The sequence below is a fragment of the Echinops telfairi genome, unplaced genomic scaffold (assembly GCF_000313985.2).
Source record: "Echinops telfairi isolate 266 unplaced genomic scaffold, ASM31398v2 ScPeMD7_11;HRSCAF=52, whole genome shotgun sequence".
NCBI classification, from domain to species: domain Eukaryota; kingdom Metazoa; phylum Chordata; class Mammalia; order Afrosoricida; family Tenrecidae; genus Echinops; species Echinops telfairi.
Genome location: NW_022103908.1, coordinates 2,535,706 through 2,548,714, shown reverse-complemented (window position 1 = coordinate 2,548,714; position 13,009 = coordinate 2,535,706).

Below are 13,009 nucleotides of genomic sequence, written 5' to 3'. Positions count from 1 at the left end.
TTCATGGGGGAAAAAACCCATTACTTTCTATCCCATTTTTCTCTCAAAAGGAAACATATGAGAGCAGTTGCCTCTGGTCCTGAGCCCCATTTTACTAGCACGACCTTCTCCTCTAGTAGGTTTATCGAGCCACAATGCACCTGTCAGAGTTCAGACGCATTAAAGGAGGTTGTACACACACCACAGCAGTTCCAGGACCGCTTCCTCCTTCTGTATTCTGTATTTGCTCAATTCCCTCCAACTTCCCCCGCATATCCCCAATAAGTAAAAAACAAATTATTTGCAAAGATGTGCTGAGTTTGGGGGTTTTGTTCTGAAAAGGGGACCATCGGCCAAATAAATTGGTATGGCTACATAACCCAATGACTGGCAAGTGGTCACCTCAAAAACACAAATCAAACTGCCCACTCTGGTGAGCCTGTACGACAGGATCCAACACTGTAACTCCTTATGGGAGTAGAGAGCCTCGGCTTTCTCCAGCAGAGCCGCTGGTGGTTTCAAACTGCTGCCCTTGCAGTGAGCAGCCCAAGGCATAAGCACTATACCCCCAGGGTTCCTATAACCTGATAAAGTCTAAACTGACCATCCTACAAAACCCTGGTGGTTTGTGCTGGCTCCGCCCTTCCCAGCCTCCTCCACATGACCTCATTCTGAATGAGGGGGAGGGGGAGCTTTCTGGATCCTCATGCTACAGGGTCTTTTCCACAAGTTGTCAGGGGTCGAATTATTTGGTTAATGTGTGTTGCCTCCTCTAGACCAGACCTTGTAACTCTACAGCCGCCAGCCCATTTGGTCCACCTCTTGTTTCTATAAATAAAGTTTTATTGGAACACAGAATGTCCATATGATCCCATTGTCCAAAGCTACATGTGCACTCCAGGGGCAGCATTGTGTGATTACTATGGAGCCTGGATTGCCTGTGAAGCCTGTAAGGATACTCCAGCCCTTTTCAGAATGAGTTGCTGACTCCTCCTGTACACTAACAAACTCCATGAGTTGTGCCAGGCCGTCCAGTTGCTTCTGACTCACCCTGACCGGAAACTCACAAGGGCAGGTCTACCCTATCCTACTGGGTCCCGGTGGGTTGGAATCGGCAGTGGGGTTTTGTTCTGGTTTTTGAAGCTTCTTTTTGTCAATAGGGTCATGAAGCGTCAGAGTCGGTCCAATGGCAGTGAGTGAATGACAACAGAAACACCTCCCGATCCTGTGCCGTCCCCACAAGTGCTGTGACGTTTGAGGCCCTTGTTGCAGCCACGCCTTCATGTTTTTCACCGCCCTCCTCCTGGACCAAGCATGATGTCCTATGCCAAGGACTGCTCTCTCCTAATAACGTGTCCAAAGTCCAGTAGATGCGACCATGCCATCCTTGCCTCTAAGAAGCATTCTGGCTCTACCTCTCCCAAGACAGAGCTTGCTTGTTCAGGCAGGCCACAAGGCCTTTGCTATTCCTTGCTAGCATCTTAATTCAAACGCATTGATTCTTCTTTGTCTCCTTATTGATTGTCCAAGCTTCGCATGCAGAGGAGGGAATGGAAACTACAAAGACTTTGGTCGGGTGCACCTGGGACTCAAAATAAACGCCTTGCTCTTTGTCACTTTGCCCAGTGCCCAGTGCAACAACCCCTCATTCGGGGTTTTTACCCGCTACTTCCATTAATATTCATTGTGGACCCAAACAGAATGAAATGCTTGCCAACCTCAGTCTTTTCTCTATCTGTTATCTAACAGGCACAAGAATTCCACAAGAGAAGCAGCTATGCCACTGTGTTGGCAGCCTTTAGATCAATTCAGGTGCATAGTTGATGCACAAAAGATATTGTTGAGTGAGTGGATACGGAATGAATTCATTTTCAAAGACGACAGCTCACAAATGGCAAAGTTTCTTGAATCTAGGTCTTGGGGCAACAGGTTTCTTCTGATATCACACCATGTGGGATCAAGGACAACTGCGAGTTTACTTTCGTGCTGGAGCACCAACTTCCAAAGATTCCCATGATTTCATCTCCCTGATATCAGTATCCCAAGTAATGTCTTCTTTTTCTTTGCAATATAACAAAACCACATTTGAGTTTCCCCTGGAGATCTTGCTGTGCTGGTCATTTTTACTTTCTTCCCCCTCTGCCCTGGTAGCATCGTGATTATGTGATGGGCTGTGGTCCACATGGTTGGCAGTTCAAAACCACCAGTAGCTCTACAGGAAAGAGACGAGGCTTTCTACCCCTGTAAACAGTTACAGTCAGAAGCTCACAGGGGTCGCGATGAATCAGCCTTGATTGGTGGGAGTGAGTGAGTGGAGTTCCAATTATCTAGTTATTGTCTTCTAGCAGCTTGCTCTTTAAAAACTTTCAGATTGTGAGTTCCTTTTGCCAACTACTTGATCATCTTAAGTGCCCTCCTCCTCATCAATTCAGATTGTAGCCCTAGTGGCATAGAGGTTATGCTGATAACCTCAAAGTCAGCAGTTCAAAGCCACCAGCCACTCTACAGGAGCATGACAAGGCATTGTACTCCTGTCAAGAGTTACAACCTTGGAAACCCAGAAGGGCAGTTCGACCCTGCCTATAAATAGGGTCACTGGGATTCAGAATGGGCTTGATAGCAGTGGGGACTTTGGGGGGTGGGAGTGTGAGTCCTGACCATGATTGCTATCCACATTTTGTCATGAGAAGAACTAGCACAGCAGATTGGGACTTGGGGCGAGGCCCTGGGACGCAGCAGCACAGGGTCACATGCACTGTAGAGAGAGAATTAGTACCCATAGGTACTTTCTCGAACTTCCTTGGTTATGGCTCACTGGGGTAAGCACACCAGAGGCATAGCAAGTGACAGGACACTCGGGGGCTCACACTGCCTAAAAGAGATCAATCCTGGCCCTACCATGAACCAGCTGTGCTGCGCTGGGTGAGCTGTTTTAACTTTGTCTGGTTTCATCTTTCTCATCCTTAAGATGGGATAAGAATGGTTCTCTAGCAGTGTTGCTTGTGTGATCTTTTCATGAAAAATACACGTAAAAGAAAGAGAGAAAGATACACATAAAATATTCAGAATAATGATGGCTGGCCTTATAAGTGGGAACTGTAGAGTCCCTGTAATGGGTTATGTGTTGGCTGCTAACATCAGGTTGGAGGTTCAAACCCAGCTGCTCTGAGCGAGACTGACCAGGCTGTCTGCTGACTGTGAAGATTAACAGTCTCCAAAACCCCGGGGAGCAGGTCTACTCTGTCTAAATGGATTTAATATGGTGGTTTGTGGAGTCCCTGGGTGGTGCACAGCACGACGGGCTTGACACCCACGTAAAAGGTTAGAGGTTAGTGTCTTCCCAGGGCACCTCAGAAGAAAGGCCTGGCTATCTAATTTTAAAAAAACCAGCCCCTCGCTGAAGTTCCATTGCTCTCCTGACATGCTTGGTGTCCCTCCGAGTCAGAGTTTGCTCCACAACCACTGGTATGTGTTGTGAATATTGCCCTCACCATTGAATGGGAACTGGGCTACGTTTCTCACAACTTAATCGTATTTCATTTCTAAAGCTGGAACCTCAACTTGATTACCAGTCTTCCCCCTGCTTCCAATGAATGGAAAATTCGTGTTATTTTAAAAAAAAGAAGTGAAGCCCACAAACCCACTGCCATTGAGGCTGTTCCAACCCATAGTGACTCTATCCGACAGGGTAGACCTGCTGCCGCGAGTTTCCAAGACTGTAACTTTACAGAAGGAGAAAGCTTCATCTTTCTCCCTCAGAGTGGCTGCTGGTTTTGAACGGCTGGCCTTGAGGCTAGCAGCCCAACGAATACCACCCCCAGGGCTCCTATATAAAGCTTAGGAAACCATACATCTTTATAGGACCAAGCGGTCTCATCTTCCTCCCTTGGAGTGACTGATGGGCTTGAACTGTCACCTTTACTCCTCTCTCTTGGGATGCTGCTCTAGCCCATGGCCACCACGTCAATGTTGACCCATGGCAACCCTGTGGAGCCTTTCCCAAACTGCAGATCCTTCCAGGAGCAAACAGCTTCATCTTCCTCCCGAGGCGAGGAGGGTGGGTTGGGACTGCCGACCTTGCTGTTGGTAGTCTCGTGCCTAACCCACAGTGCCACCAAGGCTGTACAGGGTTAAAATTGTGTGTGTGTGTGTGTGTGTGTGTGTGTAACAACCTTTGAGCCACCTTCCTGGTTCCTGGTCAGTCAATAGATTCCCTTTGGTTTCTTCCTGGTCTCGTTAATCAGCGCTTCATGACCACTTTGTTACTAAGAGCAGAGGGATATCTCCTGTGGAGCCCTTTCCCCCTGACCAGTCCCTCCTCTGTCCCCAGAGCTGAAGGCCTAGTCCTCTGAACTAGGTGCTCTTCCAAGCACAGGGCTTGGGAGGGGATCACTTAGCTGACTTTGAAACACACTTTCCCCTGCCTGCTGGCCCGGTACCACTTAAATTCCTGCTGCCCGTCACTAGACGCCAAGTTCAAAACAACCCTGCTGGTAATTGCTCCTTGGAGACAGATGGCGAAGATCCCTGGAGGTGCTTGCTACAAATGCATCCCCTTGGAAGATGACTAAGCAACTGTTTGTCTTCGTCCTGCAATAATGCTCCGCAGATCTCCTTCTAGAAAGCGAGCAGGATTTTGACCAGTCACAAGCTGCGTCCCACACTCGGGACTTCAGGGAAAAGGTGGAACAGAAGCCTGCTTTCAAGCCTTTCCTCTGCCTTTGCTTGCACACAATAAACTACCAGGTCCTAGTGATGAACCTCGTTCTCAGTGGGCTGCATTAGGAGCTCTGGCGGTGTTGTGGTTACCCATTGGGCGGCTTCGAGGGAGAAAGACCGGGCTTTCTACTCCCATAACGAGTTAAAGGCGCCGAACCCACAAGGGCAGTTCTACCCCATCCTATGAGTCAGTATTGACTCAATGGCAGTGAGTTTGAAGTTTGATGGGATTTTCTCCCTTCCATTGGGGAGACTGGAAATTGATGGAAGGTGCTATCGATGAAGATTTTCCTGGGTGTTTCCATACGTTCATTCCACCAATTCCTGCACTAGTCGAAGTCCTGGAGTAAGGAGAGCTATGTTCAGTATTTAAAAATACTGAGCGATGCATGAATTTGCGGGCCCTTCTTGGCAGGGGTCATGCTGACTTTATCATTCCAATGTTAGTACACATGCTACTGATGCGAGGGCTCTTACATCTTCACATGTCAGATTCACTCCCCGGATCTGAGGCGTTTGACAGGAATGACCATGTCATGGTATTTTCAGTGGCCCGCCCCGAAGCTTGAGAAGGCTGGCCATGATTAAGGAAGAGCACGGGAAAATTAATGCAATTGAATTAGTGCTGGCATGAGCTATTGAAAGCAGGGTGGACTGCCAGAAGGACATGCCAATCCATCTTTGAAGTGCACCCAGAACAGTCCTTGGAGGTGACGATGGCGAGACTGGATCTTACATGCTTTTGACGCATTGCCATGGTTTGTGAATATGCTCAACAGAGACAAGTCTGTGGAAAAGGACACCCTGCTTGGTCAAGTGGAGGGGCAGCGAAAGAGAGGAAGACCCTCAACGAGGGGGACTGATACAGTGGCTGCAGCTATGAGCTCAAACACACCCACAGCTGTGAGGTTGGACTAGGACCAGGCAGGGTTTTGTGCTATAGGACACCGGGGCGCTATGAGTTAGAACCACCTCAAACTACAATTTGGACCTAGCCCTCTTCCCAGGACAAAAGATATGCATTTCCCACAGTCAAATGGCTAGATGTCTCCATAGTCCGTGTCGCCTTCATACAATGGCCATTAGAAAATAATCTAGGGAATGAAAACATTTCTAGCATAGAAAAGTGTTGACAGATAGAAACTAATATATACAATGAATACATGTATAAATACCGTATGTGTATGCATGCGTTTATGGAGTACAATGAATAATACTGAATCTACCATCCAACCTGAGAACTGGAACTTTAGCAATACCTTTGGGGTTGTTTCATTATTTCTCCCCAAGTCCCATGCTGCACAGCCTAGAATTTTATTTATCATTCTTTTGCTTCTAAAATCTTTTTTCAAAAATCACATGTTCATCTAGGCCTGCATTCTAACTATCTAGTGTGGCAGAGACAATCCACTCAGCCTGGAACTATTGAATTTCAGAGGATTTATTCAGTGGGGAAAAAAAAAGTAAAGAGCAAAACAAAAACCCAGATACAGGAAGATGCGCGCCTACACAAGGGAGAATGGATGACCCCAACTAGAATTCCCTCACACAGAGATATGGTTCATTGGAACAAAGACATTATACTCCCATCATTTGCTTGTTTCATTTTCCTTTGGGATCACACTTAGAATAGCTTTAGGGAATGGGCTTCCATTGGATGATTGGCTGTAAAAAGGTCCAGTAATTGGTCTCCAGGATCCATGATAGTGGCTCTGGATCTGGACCATACCTTTATAATGTTCAGGTGGGATCATGAAGTACCACAGGTGAAAGTTTACACAGCTTGAGACCAGTATGTGAGTAGGGTGAAAAGATTCAGCCTGGTACTGGGGCTTCCTTTTCTGAAACAGCTGATTAATAAAAGCCTTTAAAGTGGTCTGGCAAACTTCACCTCCAAGACGCTTTAAGCAATTCTCTTTAATTGCATCTTTGTCATAAAGAACTATTTCTGTGGCCCACTTTTGAAAAGATCAGACATATATCCCAGTCCCATGAGTATTACACATTAGAAGAGTAAATAATCCTCTCAACCGTCCCTTTAAGCCCAATGGGACTGGCTCTCTGACACACGGCTATTTCCATGCCGGACACTGAGCAGAAGCACGAAGGCGGGTGTTGCCATCTAGTCTTCTTGTAGACATACCTCTGTATTTCCAATGCCGCTCGAGACACGCCAGGTTTACTCTCAAAACTCTGCCCGACACAATTTTGACCCAGAAAGACAGGAGAGACTTGTCCCTGGAGAAGGATAGTAGAGGGCCGGGACAATGCAGAAGACCCTGGACAAGATGGATTGCGCATGGCTACAACGGGCTCAAGCATAAGCATGCTTGTGAGGGTGACAGGGGACCAGCTCTGTTGCACATGAGGTGGCCGAGTTGGAGCTGATTTGATGGCACCTAACAGCGACATGAGGTGGAGTAGAAATGCCTCTGTGGGTTTCCAAGGCCCACATTTTGATGGGAGTATAAAGCTGCTTTTTTTTGGTTTCTGAGGAGCACCTGGTGGATTTCAACTGCTGACCTTGTGGTTAGCAGCCCAAAGCATAACCCACTATGCCACCAACGACCAGGCTTACTCTGAACTCCAAACTCACTGCCATCCAGTCAGTGCTGACTCAGAGCAACCCTGTGGGGCAGAGGAGAACTGCCTCTGTGGGTTTCCAAGACTGTGAGCTCCTGATAGGAGGAGAAAGCCCTATCTTTTCTCCAGAGGAGCTGGTGGTTTTGAACCTATGGTTAGCAGCCCAGTGTGAACTCGCTACGGACGGCACAGACACCCACAATCTGTGCTGCTTTTAGCAATCTCTCTACTCCAAGAGAGTTACTATCATTTAACCAAGTCAGCGAGAGACCTGGCTTCCTCAAGTCAACCTCCCCAAACTCTGACGTGCTTCTCTGTTGCCCCTTTCTTCATTTTTGAGGTTCATTATCTCTAATTCGTCTTCCCCATTGCAACCTAAGGGATGTCAGCAAAACGCTGTCCAAAAGTTTCCAATTAACTGTTGATTGTAGAACAGACTCCTAACTCCCGACAGACTCTTTAGTATTATTTTTTAATTATCTGTGTTTAGCCTTGCTTTTTAAGCCTATACTATGTTCCATCAAGTTTGAGGACGGAAAACCAAATAGAATTCATTATCAAGCCAATTCCAACTCTTAGTGACCCACAAGACGGAGAACTGTTGCTGTGTTTCCGAAGATGAGAATCTTTTAGGGGAGCTGAGAGCCTCAGTTTTTATAATGATGTTTCTAAAGTGAATCAGTGATTTATATATATATATATATATATATATATATACCATAGCTATACAAATGGATTTTGGATTTATACTTAAATCCAGTCCTAATCTAAGAACAATTCATTTTTATGACGTGGCCCTACCTGATATCTACCCTCATAAAGAGACCACTTAAGATATGGGTGCTGTAGCAAAGTGTGGTGAAATGAGATGATTCTCAGGTATCAGAAAAAGTAGCATCTGGGGTCCTAAAGACTTGTCTTAAAATAAGGCCATCTATCTGAGAAGCAACAAAGCCTACATGGAAGAAGCACATCAGCCTGTGTGGTCATGAAGTATTGATTGGATCAGGTATCAAAGACTCAGAACAAAAAATCTATCAATGTGAATGAGGGGGAGGGCGGAGAGGAGACCCAAAGCCCATCTGTAGACAATTGTACATCCCCTTACAGAAGGGTCACAAGGAAAAGATGAGCCAGTCAGGGAGCAGTACAGTACTGAGGAAACATACAATTTTCCTCAGTTCTTTAATGCTTCCTCCGTTCTCCCTCCACCATCATGATCCCAATTCTACCTTAGAAATCCAGCTAGACCAGAGTATCTACTACACTGATACAGATAAGTGCTCACAACAAAGGGAATCCAGGACAGATAAGCCTCTCAGGATCCATAATGAGTAGTGATACCAGGGTTGGGGGAAGGTGGGGGGACAAAGGGGGAACCAATCACAATGATCAACATATAACCTCTCGCCCCCCACCCCAAGGTTGACAAACAACGGAAAGGAGGGTGGAGACAGTGGACGATGTAAGATATGAAAATATTAATTTCTAATTTATCAAGGGTTCATGAGGGAGGGTGGGGGAAGGAGAGGAACAAATGAGCAGATACCAAGGGCTCAAGTATAAAGAAAATATTTTGAAAATGATGATGACAACATATGTACAAAAGTGCTTGACAATGGATGGATGGATTGTGATAAGAGCTGTAAGGGCCCCCAATAAAATGATTTGAAAAACAAGCCAACCAGTGGTCATCTAGGTGATGTGTTAACCCAGTCCACCTGGAATAAACAAACCAGTCTGTATGACTCAAGGATTGTAAATAAAATCCAGTCTCAAGGAGGCAATGATATCAGAGCTTAAATCCTGTACACCCAGTTTACAGAAGGCCATGGATGACAGTGGAAACCCAAAGTGCATGTGCAGAATCCCCACATGGATCAAGCCTCTGGCCAATCCCCTCTGACCACAGTTGAGGGATGTGACAAGCCTTGCTAACAGACAAGAGCACTATAAAGTTGATTATAGCAGATGTAGGTAGTTAAAATAGAATACCTTACCATTCGATCTCCCTATTGATCCATTCTAAAGTTGTTTTCAGTATTTTTAACATTTTCTGCTTTTTGATTGAGATTTCTGTTTGGTCCAGCTGTTGTTGTTGGTTTTGTTTCGTGGGATTTTCTGTATCTGAAATCCAGGACAGGTGGACCTCTAGGTAGTAAATGACTTAACTGCCTAGGTACAAGGCAGAGGTGCCTGGCTGAGAAGAAAATGTTCTAAAAATGATAGTGCTCAAATATCCTCAGTGTGATAGAATGACTAAATTGTAGGAGGGGTTCCACCACCCCACCAAAAAAACCTGGAATTTCACTGGGCAGAGGAGAGCTTTTTCAGTAATCATTTTTCCTGCTAGGCGAGCATTGAGCAACTTGTTCTGATTTAGTGCACCCAGTGGCATTTTCCTGGGAAGGTTTTCTGGTCACACTGAATTTTTTCTTAAAAAGTTTTGCTTGAACTTGTTTTTTTGTGGTGGTCGATTTAAGAGAACAGCGTGTGGCTGTGAAATTTTGTTTCCTGCTTGGGAAAAGATGCCTCAGAAACTGTTGTGATGTTGAACAGAGCGTACAAGGACAGCACTATGAGAAAATCTCAAGTGGATGAGTGGTTTTCTCATTTCAAAAAAGGTGAAATGTCGATTGATGACAAACCCTGTTCTGGGCGTCCATCAACTTTCCAAACACGAAAATGTCAACTCGCAGCACGTGTGGATTTCATTTCACCAGGTCAGACTGTTAACCAAGCTTTCTATTTAGAGGTTCTGCAAAGATTGCATAACAGATAAAAAAAAGGTCTGATTTCTGGCAGATGAGGGACTGGTTTTGCCACGACAAGGCACCTGCTCATGCAGCCATCTCAGGGTGCCAATTTTTGGCAAAAACCAGCGTGCCTCTCTTGTTTGAGGCACCAAACTCACCTAACCTCGCTCCGTGTGCCTTCTTTTTGTTTCTGTGAATGCAGATGGAAATAAAAGGTCAGCAATTTGATCAAGTAAAAGAGGCGGAGAACAAAACGAGGGAGGTGCTGTCAGCCATCCAAACAGATGAGTTTGAAAAATGTTTCCAATAGAAGGGCAGATTTGACAAATGTATTAAGTGTAATGGAGAGTACGTTGAAGGTGACAAAGTTGTTTTGTAAAAAATACAAACATACAGCTTTGAGGAAAAAAATCCATTTTGGGGGGTACCGCCTCGTATGATTTTTGAAGGATATGCCAATAAAACGAAAAACAACAAAAAAGGCCTTCATTAGGCTTCAAACTGCAGCTGGTCGGTTTGAACTGAGCAGTCCACTATACTATGGCCTGTTGAGCTGTCTTGGTTTCTCAGTGCTGCTGCAGTAAACCAGCACAAGTAGTGTCTCTTAAAGAACTGCTCATTTTCTCACAGCTGTGGAAGGTGCAAATCCAAATCCGAGCGCTGGCCCGGCTATTCCAGGATCCCTCGGAGATTCTCACGTGCAATCTGTTCCTCTGTGTGTGTACATCTGTCTGTGTGCATCGCGTCACTTTGTTAATGACTCATAAGTGATTAGATTGATTTACTTTTGCACAGAGCGTAAATTTATCTGGTGATTGCTGCTGGCAACCATTTTCCAAGAGACAGGATGGGAGAGCTGCCTTTGACAGCGAGGAGGCCTTCGTAGCCACACACAATCTCACAGGAGGAAAAGGCACAGGATTCTGGGTACACCGCGAGGGAAGGGCTGCCCTCAGCCATTCAGCATCATCCCTGGGAGCTCGCCATCGTTGACACCACCATTGCTGTCCTCATGCCCTGCCACCAGCATCTCTGCCTTCTTCCTGTCATCTTCTCGCCTAATGTAACAAGGACGTGCCCCGTGAAGGTGCCGTTCCCCTCCCTGTCAAATCCCACCACCACGCCCAGGCGTTCAGCGTAGTCCTCATGCCCTGGTCCTTGTTCTTGGCCAGCATGGACAGGAAGTGCTCAAAATCCAGCCCTTTCACATTCATCTCATCACTCTTGGGGTGCCCCCAGGACCTTAAGCACCTCAGTGTTGGAGCCCTCAACACATCCCCACACTGGCTGTTCCATCGAACAGCTGGGAGCTCTCGTGAACCTCCACATCTGGACTGCTTAGGCTCCGTGACCTTGCCCCGCAGTAATGGCCCAAGTGATTAACTGTAAAGCTCACGCTACCTGGGTCTGATTTCATGAATAGAGCAAAGGAAAATGGATTTCTAAACTGGGGCGACACACACAGGTGTAGGGGATAGGGTTCTAACACATATCTCGGGGGGAACACAAACACAATTTAACTAACAGGCTACACTGTTGCAGAGGCTATTAATGCTTACTTAACCCTTGGTGCCACCGAGAAGACTCTTGACGTCACCAGGCAATAAAGGAACTGCCCCCCCCCCCCCCCAGTACAAAAACTTGCTATGGTACCGTTTTGGTTGTTAATTTATCATTTGATTCATTGTGTGAGCTTGCACCTTAGCTTCTTCAAAGCTGTGAAACAGAAGAGGTCTGCAGAGGACCGTGTCACATCGTTTTCACCGCAACAGTAGGCGCTATGAGCGCGCCCCAACAGGTGTCCGCTTTTTTATCAACCGTTTGCCCAGTCTGCACAAGAGATTCCCAGGGTACATTTCAATGGCAAAAAGCAAGTAGACAGTTCCTGTTCTCAAGGACTGACAAGACCACGCAGTGACCTGTTAGAGATAGGACACAGTGGACCTGCCCTCCAGGGCTTCGAAGGTTGTCACCTGTCCGGGAGAGGCACACACTTCCACATCTTTCTCCCCACGGAGGGGCTGGGGGCTTGAAGCACTGACCTTTGGTTCTCAGCTAAGCACTGAAGCCAATGAGCCACCAAGCCTCCTTCAAGGGGTCTACGGGACCAGACCCCAGCAGCCTCACAAGGCACCAGGTTTACTCAGCAACTGTATTCTGGATGAGTGGCCAATGCACATCAAGGATACAAAAGATCTTTAAAATGCTTTGGCAATGTAGACTTTCAACAGAAATAAACCAAGAGCCTATATTAATGTATTTAATAAAAACATACGATGAAATCGTTGTCAGAACCATAAAGTTTATTTTAAAAAATTATTAAAAACTAATCATACAGGAATATTAATATACTTAAAAAGTTTGCTCCCCGCATTGAAGGAAAATACATTAGTAACATCTTCCAGACACCATCTTTATAAAAGTAAAACTTCTAAGATGCTGAAATGCACTACAGCAGACTCTCTAGTTTACACTCGCAACCACAGGATCCCCATTGCTCCCCGCCAACGTGGCTGGTTCTAAATGGCATTCTGTCTCTTCGAGAAAGCATACACTCGGTATCTACTAACAGCCAGTCTCCCCAATGTGTGATTATCTTAGGTAAGCATCTTACTTTAAATACAAGTCGAGAAAGCATCCCGTGATTGTAAACATTCGGCAAGAGCTTCCAGAGTACAGCGTCGAACAGAGGTGGCCTACGAGTCAGTCATTCACATGGTCCTCATTCATTTGGATACTGCTGACATCAAGCAAGGGCAGGTTTTGAAGGCAAGTCATTATAAGCCTTACTCCTAGTTCAGTTAAGCAAGTTCTGAATGTAGAGTTTAGTGAAAACACCTGAAAAGTCATTCTAAAGACTATATATTAAGCACCATTTTCACTTACCTGAAGTATATCGAGTTAAATCCTAGCAGTATGTGTATGATCATTGATACTGGAAATTAACAGTGACGGAGGGAATCGGGGTCCCT